We start from the raw sequence: 8399 nt of genomic DNA, 5'->3' as shown, positions 1-8399 counted from the left end.
GAAAGAGAGAGAGAGATCGCTTCTCGTAAGAGACATCATCAAAAAGTCACATATTTCGCGCTATTGTATAACGGGGTGCATCGGTCTATCACGAGGACGCGCGATGAGAAATCCGCGTGGTTCCGCCGGTCACGCCGCTTCGATCTGTCGACCAATGTTTTAATGTTTAATTTTAATATTTTCGTAAGATGCATAATCTAAGATATTCATAATTATTGTGCGTAAATAGCGTAAATAGGATTCAAATGGAAGTAAGGAATACGACGATGCGATTATGACGACTTAAGCTGCCCTTGCAAAAACAATACAAGAAAAAAACGAAAAAAAAAAAGATAAAGTAGTGGAAGCGCTGCTTATGAGAGTCATTCTGTACATAATATCGTATTCCTGAGGCCGCGGCGCAAATTGAGAAGACGGATTTTTAAGCGATAGACACAGGCTAGACAGATAAATGATAACTGATATAATGATAGTATTAAGACGGTAGTATTTAAGGATGATGAAAGTATATATAAGAGGCAGTGTGATCGCTTAAATTTTCCAAATTGATTCTATCAGACACATCCATGGATAACCCATCTGTGGATTTCACTTATATATCGTTTCTCCGCTATATTCTTTCAAGCTGGCGTATTAAAGGTGACGAGAAATTTTTAATCAAATTGACATATTTTAATTGAAAGTAACTTTTTTACTATAATTGTTTATTACTTTAGAAGAAGAAAAAAGAAGATCGGAGTTACGACAAGTCTTCCGATGGGAGACGAGTGGAATTTAAGTGCAAAATTGCAAGAGAGTTATCAAATTGATTTATACTTCTCAAATTGCGTGATTGCTTATTTCCAAGGGTATACGATATAAATCTCATAAATCTCCCATTACTATGTTATATAGTAACACAGACAGCATACCCTCTCCCTGTACATACATATATGTATGTAATATGTATATGTATGGTATAACGCCTCCTTACATTTTACTTAACAAAGTTTAGCGATAAGTAGAAGTGGGAATATGTGACAACACGTATTACAAATAACGATAATTATATGATCTTACGCTGCACGCTTATGCTATATACGTTAAATTTATGATTATTGAACTATCGATATTTAACAACTAGTTAACAATATAATAGTATTCCTGGGATTTTGTGGGAAATTGGTTATATACTTCGCTTGACATGAAAACTTTAAATAATTATTTTAAGAAGTTTAAAAAGATTTAGATTAAAGGATAGACATTTTTAAATGGGGCAAGATATACAATGGCGTTCTAACAGCAACATATAATAGATTTTAAGGATATAAACTTAGAATATAAGTGTTTAAAGACTTATTCATGAATGCAGGTAAGCAAGAGGAAATGTGCGAGATGGAGTGAATGGGCCAGAATGAGAGATGGTATCGATGAGAAAGCAGATAGAGCGAGTGAAACGTACGAACGGTTATAATGGACTGAATAGAGGGAACGAACATAGAACGAAAAGTAGAGGCAAAATCCAATTGCTTGCTTTCACAAAATGGATCGTGGTATGAAAGTGGAAATATGCGAATCATTTGTTTGCATTTCTCAATACCTGCAGACATGCGTTTTCATTACAATTTTCTTCTTTGCTTCGGTGAACGAACCGAACGTTTTAAGTGCAAGGTAAGTTAGCTATATGCTAATTTACGATACGCAGAATGATTAATCGCGGGATTGAAATAATATATTTAAAGTATGCAGGGCCGTTAATTTTTAAAATCAAAGGGGAACCTTTCTCCGAGTTAGCAAGGAAATCGAGCAAGGGAATACCTAATACATACTGATTAATTGTTGTGATACACAGACATTAGCCAAGGTATTTATATTTAGGTGTTTAGGGTGTGAATAACGATATAATAGTAATTCAGTGCGTATAATACAATAGATTTTAATATTAATACCATAAAGTTTAATATTAAATAAATTTCAATCGCGTACATAAGTAATAACAGTAATAATAATAATAATAAAAATAATATCGCTATATAATAATGATTAAATTAATGAGGAGTCAACCAATCTGAAGTAACTCACAAGAGTCAGTGGAAATGAAAATGAATTATTTGATATATGTATATATATGTATATATATGTATATATATATATATATACATATATGAAGCTCCATATAAAAGGTGCAAAATGCGTACTTGTAAATGTGCGTGCGTAAACTTGTGCGTATATATGGCGTACGTAATTGACTATTAAGACAGAACCGATCGATCGTCGTGATAGAATTGTATGAAACACGCGCTAGGTGCTGCGTGCGGTAATGCACATTCGTACACCGCATTAAAAGTAAACGACGCACGTTGATTGCGCGTAATTTTTAATGCGGCGATAAAATAATAAGAAAATAATATAGGAATTACAATTTTTAAACACTTTAACAACACCGACAGCGTGTAGCCTATCGCTTAACTGTAGTCTAACGCAAGTTAACTTTTAACTCTTTCTAACTCGTTGCCTTTCATTATTCGATACATTTTACACGACACATCGACGCCACATCTACAGACATATAAACATAATATACACATTCGCGAGATGATAAATAAAATAAATTCGATGAAAATGGACTGACTAGCGGATGTAAGATAATAACTAAATTCGCGTTAATTGACAAACAGATACACACATTCACACACACGCGCACATACCCTTGAAACACTTGGTACAAAGAACCGTGGTTGATTGATGATTAAGTAGCTAAACAGAGATGACAGGAAAGTGACAGGGGGTAGGAGAAGAAAAGTATGTCGGTAGGGATGGAGAGAAAGAGAGAAACGTGAATAATTTGTATATCATTCTAATGAAGTGTGAGGCTCACACACGACTTTTATTTTTATTTTGCCTTTTAATTTGTACATATGTATATCGAGTACAATGCATATCATTTAATTTTTCTTTATAACATTGATCCACTTTATAAAAATTTAAAATATACGGGGAAAATGAATTTAAAAATATCAGTTTTTATAAACGCGTCTACGTTGACTTTTTTACGCTTTAATTTTATCCAGCGATTTTTTATATTTAAACAAAATATTTTTATACAAATGAAATGAATAAAAAAAACTAGATAAATCTATAGCTCATAGGATGTTTGCTTTGTGCCGGAGATACTTCAACGTAAAGAAAATGATCGTGGAATGGCAGTGCTTTTTAATATCTGTTTCGCTCGTTGCATTGATAGAAAATAATACCGAAAAGCGAACGTCCTAGAAAAAAAAAAACGTTACTCGACGCATGTCGTATTTGTGATAAAAATGATCCTTTTACAAGTTGTATAACCGAAGTGGAACTTGTGAAAAACAACGATTATTGTATTATTTCGATAGAAAAGAAACTCGAGTTTTTGTCCTCCATGATTTTAATCCCGTTATTTTTTGTCAATCGTAAACAGGAAGAAGGCTTGCATTTACAGCCGGAGCGACAATCAATCGCTTCATATCAATTAGCGACCGTAATGGTACAAATAATCGTATATGGCAGTATTTTAATCCCTCGTTACCCTCGCACGCGATAGTTGTGCATAACATATGTGCAATATCTCGCCGCTATAAGCGCTTATGTAGAATTATATTAATTATTAATTAGAATATATATCGCACTGCCGTTACACCATCATTCCGCACTTTCCGCTTTCTTTTCACGCGAACGATATATATATACATATAGTCTTCGCTTGTGTGTGCCTTCCCTTTTTCGTTTCTTTCGAGCGTTACATAAACTGTAAGATCGATCATTGTACTCCCGCTTGACGTTTTTATAGAGCTTGACCCGCGGCGACTCGAGGCTGTCAGTCTGAAGTGATTTTTTTTTAAGTATCACTGTTACGAGGGATCAATGTCGCAATTGCGCGCTGTTAGACGAGCCCAGGTATTTCCGTGCCGCGTGACGACGGCTTCATCGCTGCGGCCAGTCATCGTTAGAGCGATTTGTCCATTCGATAGAGCCGCGCGTGACAGTCGCGATTCTCTACAGCCGTGATCCCGCGATGCAGCTATGGTCCGTAGGAAGAAAACGAAAAAAAAAAAGTAATATCTGTATCTCTCGGGTTTTTCTGTAACCGGTAACTGTCGTGGTTATACCATACCACTTAGCGTACTGCGGTACAATGGCAACTAGCTAACATCGTACGGCATTAGACGTTACGGAAAGCTGATACGGAAATATCACAATGTCGTACTGCCGTCAGCTTACGTAACGAGGATCTATCGTGGACCATAATTGCGATTCAGGTTGATGGCCGTAGCCAATCGCGGCTGATCATCTCCCGTGGACCGTTGATTCTCCCTCTCAGGCACCGAAAGTTCTCCGTGGCGCATTGGAAATGAGATCCTTCAATTCAGATCATGTCCGTAGGGTGTACTAGGTCAGAAGTAGAGTTCAAAGAGTTCGTTGCGTCTCTCTCTATTGAAAACCACTTGAAAACCAAGTCCTAGTCGGATCCACGGGCATACGCGAACTTCCCGAGCGAACCCGCAATTCAATTATTTCCGAAACATGCCTCTTTATTACGAATAATTATTACGACGAGCAATCTTGGTTTAGTTTTTCGAGAAGATCGGTTGAGATCCGGCAGATTTACTCGCACCAATGATCGCAGTGATCGCACTTCACTTTAGAAAGTGCCGAAAATTTCGATTTCGGGTCGCAATATCGAAATTGCCTCATCTAAAACTTGTCAACTGATTCGTACATGTCGTACGTATATTCGTGTTCGTGCTTCTAGATAATTACGTGTGCCGTCGCGTGAGCGTTGTTTACGCACGAAGCAATGTCAATGGACTGCATTAGGAAACTACTTCCATTATTATTTTAGTCAACTTTGCCCATTGCGTATTGATTATCGTTGTTGCATTTTCGCATCAGGCGATTCCTAGAAATTGAGTCATTAATTTAGTATCGCGTGTATATGTATATGTATAATGGAGCGCCAATGTTCGTTTCCCACTTGATGCACAGGAACTTTACGTCCGTGAAGCAGAATGCGACAGAAGGACAGATACGGAAGTGTTCTGCGAAGAGAAATCGGACCCGGCATTAATCCATGAATGAAAATTGAGTGAATATATTAAATCCGAATTAACGAATCTCCGCGTTTGTTATTGTTTCATGTGACGTAAATATGGGAGACAAAAACTAAATTAAAGAAATTAGGAATTAACACTTCAGAATTAGCGTTAGTTATTCGACAAGCAGCTTACTTACAAGATAGAATATTAGGGATTAGCGACTCTATATCTTCTGGGAATTTAGAGATCGATGAAGAAGAACCTTGCAAAGATGAGATTCGAAAGATAGTGGAAGCGCGTTTGGTATTTCAAACGAAGTATTCCTCCTTTAGTCGTCGTCTTATAAGATTATTCAGGATTCCCAATTCTTGTCTCGGATCATTTCGATTATTGAACAACAGTATTATGCCTGAGACATACATTACACTCACAAACACACACATACAAATCCATACAGGATTCATGATATTAATCTCGTATCGATCGTTCGGACTTCAAATCCGGTGGTATTAAAACCCAAAAATCATTTATATATGCTTGTTTATATAGTCATGTATAAAAATTATGTTTGATATTTCTAGTCTGATTTGTCATATTCGCTCAGTGCAGAACAAAGTCCTCATTTATTTGGTATTATATTCTTAATACAAATTCTTATAGATAAATTATTGATGTTATAAACTTGCGATGTTATTTCCTATGCGACTAAAAGACACGTAGTTGAAGTACTTATACAGATTAAAAAAAAAAACCACTCCGAAAATGGGGATGCAGAATTATCTTAAACAGAACGTTCGAACATGAAACCTCGCGAAGCTGGAAAAGTTACTTTGATGAAAGCGCTTAGAATATCTTTCGAGTGATAAATTATTGAATACTTATTTTGTTTGCGAACAACTGGAATAATATTTGGAAACTGAATTTTCGCGATTCGGGATTACGAATATTCATTCGAAATGAATTCCAAGGGATACCGGAATGTGTATGTCTTAAAATTTATAGATTAGTTGAATAATATGAATGGAAAAATGAAATAGAAATTTGAGTGTAAAATTAAATAAACACAAATTCCAAGAGCTTAATAAATAATTATACGTTAGCGTAGGGCAATTATAGTAATCATATGCTATAATTATTGTAATTGGCTTATTCTGACACATTATCTGTGGATCGCGAAATATTCGTTTATTTCTGGAGTATTCTCGAGATATTACGGTATTAATAATTAACGGCTCGATTATTAATATAAGCAGATTAATTATCAGGATTGAAAAAGCACGGAATATTTCGTTGTGTTCTCAGACAATGTGTTGAATATCTTGAAACAAAGCGAATTGAAATCAATGCCATCTACTAATGTATTGAAATTATATTAAAAACTACATAAAAGATAAATTGCTTAAAGGTCATATGAGCACTAAGTCTGTAGTATAGTAAAGAGTTGCATATCGAAAAGCTCAATCGATTTCTTGTTACATTTACATCATTATTTTAAAGCATTTTTTTATTAAATTTTACATTTCAAGTTATGTTGTAAATTTTATATATTTTTCGGCCTCCGCATTTATATAAGCTGCTAATTTAATGTGATATCATTGGGTTGTAATACTTTTTATTGGCTTATTAAATCAGGCACCGAATTAATTGTGCGGACGTAATGCGTTGCGCAATACGTTTATTTAATATTTATAGCACATGAACTTATCCAAAATAGAATCAATTCTTCGTGGATATATAAAAAAAAAAAAAAAACTTTCACTGCGAAACGTGCGTACCATTATTGTAACGAGAATTGTTTGCAAGCGTTATAGACTGATGACATGTATGAATCGAATGCATGAAAATGAACGTAGATGCAATTCTGATTATTGTGAATGATGTGAATTACTATGAGGGAATAAGTGAAATAATTGCCTATTGTATTGCAGTGTATGTGTTTATAGAGAAATCTTAGTTATCCTATTCATGGACTTGTAAAAATAAATGTTTTAGATTAAGTTTATCGGTTTTATTTTATTTTTGTTTCTCATCTTCGTTCGTCATATATTTCGTTGCGTATCTAACGAGAAACGAACATAATTCAGCCTATATATATATATATACAACCCGCCTCAACGGGCGAGGGACCTGAGACACATCGAAATAGAGCGTGAAAACCGTGCGATCGGTCCAAGTATTAGAGAGTCCATCGATCGTAAATCCCCAACGGAAAGGAAGCGACACGCTTCGCAGTCTATATAGAGAGGTGCAGATTTTTCCACCGGCATTGGATATTACTTGAGGGACAAAATAGTCAAATGCAGGTCTTTTTTTTTCCCCTCTCGAGTGAGGACACACAACATCGCGGTCCGAAATATTATTCCAGATGTTTCGCGTGCGGAAACGGAGCGTTCGCAGATGCGTGTGTTCTAAGAAGTCGGACGAGAGGTAAAGAGAGGGTAATAAAGGGTAAAAAAAAAACCGAAGGCTTAAACGCGTAATTCAGTCGGTGATTATGCCAAGCTCTTGTGTCCCTCCGCCGAGGGACGAACGAACGCTTAGAGTGCCTCGCGTGCGAACGGGACGTTTTCAGGACCCACGGCGGAGTTCATCCACGAAGCATTATACTTACTCAAACGCGTATACCATTATAGCGTAATAATAAATGTATTTAAAGCGCGTGACACGGAGCGTCAACTTAAACAGACATAAGCAGAAAAAAAAAAAGAAATCCGACGTTGGATTCATCGTCGAGCTGCAACGATCTTCGCGGCCCAACGTTTCGTCCTCGATTATCGAAATGGCGAAATCCAGCGAGGAGATCGGTCGCGACGTCGATCGAAAAGGACGGAACGGGAGAAGGTAGAAACGGAGGAAGAGAGGAAAAATTCGGTGTTCGTCGGCATACCGGTATAAATCGCACATATATACGCACACATCGCACGCGCGCCCATTGTCGTAAGATGTAAAATTCGATATAAGGACTCCTTAGTTGTTAAGCGATGTTATTGGAGGAGAAGGAAGAAAAAAGAAAGGAAGAGGAATTAACATACCCACATTACATACACATACACATACATATACATCTGCAATGTGATATTCTCGTGTCTTGTCCGATAAGACAGACGTTCATTCTAACGAGTATAGTTGGCGTTTGTCCTTCTTTTTTCGCGTTAGTCTTTAAGGTACACATATATAATATATATATAATATATTTAAGGGGAACTCTACATATATACGTAAGAGATAATCCGGGAGTGTGTGTACGTGTTCGGAGATTTTGCGTCATGAAGCAAGAGAAAAGAGAAAAATGCAAAAAAAAAAACATTAAGAAACCCGTGTGACAGAGAAAACGACCAAAAATGTGCGAAA

Source organism: Wasmannia auropunctata, unplaced genomic scaffold (genome assembly GCF_000956235.1).
Source record: "Wasmannia auropunctata unplaced genomic scaffold, wasmannia.A_1.0 LD336076.1, whole genome shotgun sequence".
Lineage (NCBI taxonomy): Eukaryota > Metazoa > Arthropoda > Insecta > Hymenoptera > Formicidae > Wasmannia > Wasmannia auropunctata.
The sequence above is the reverse complement of the archived record's forward strand: the minus strand, read 5'-3'. Positions refer to the sequence as shown.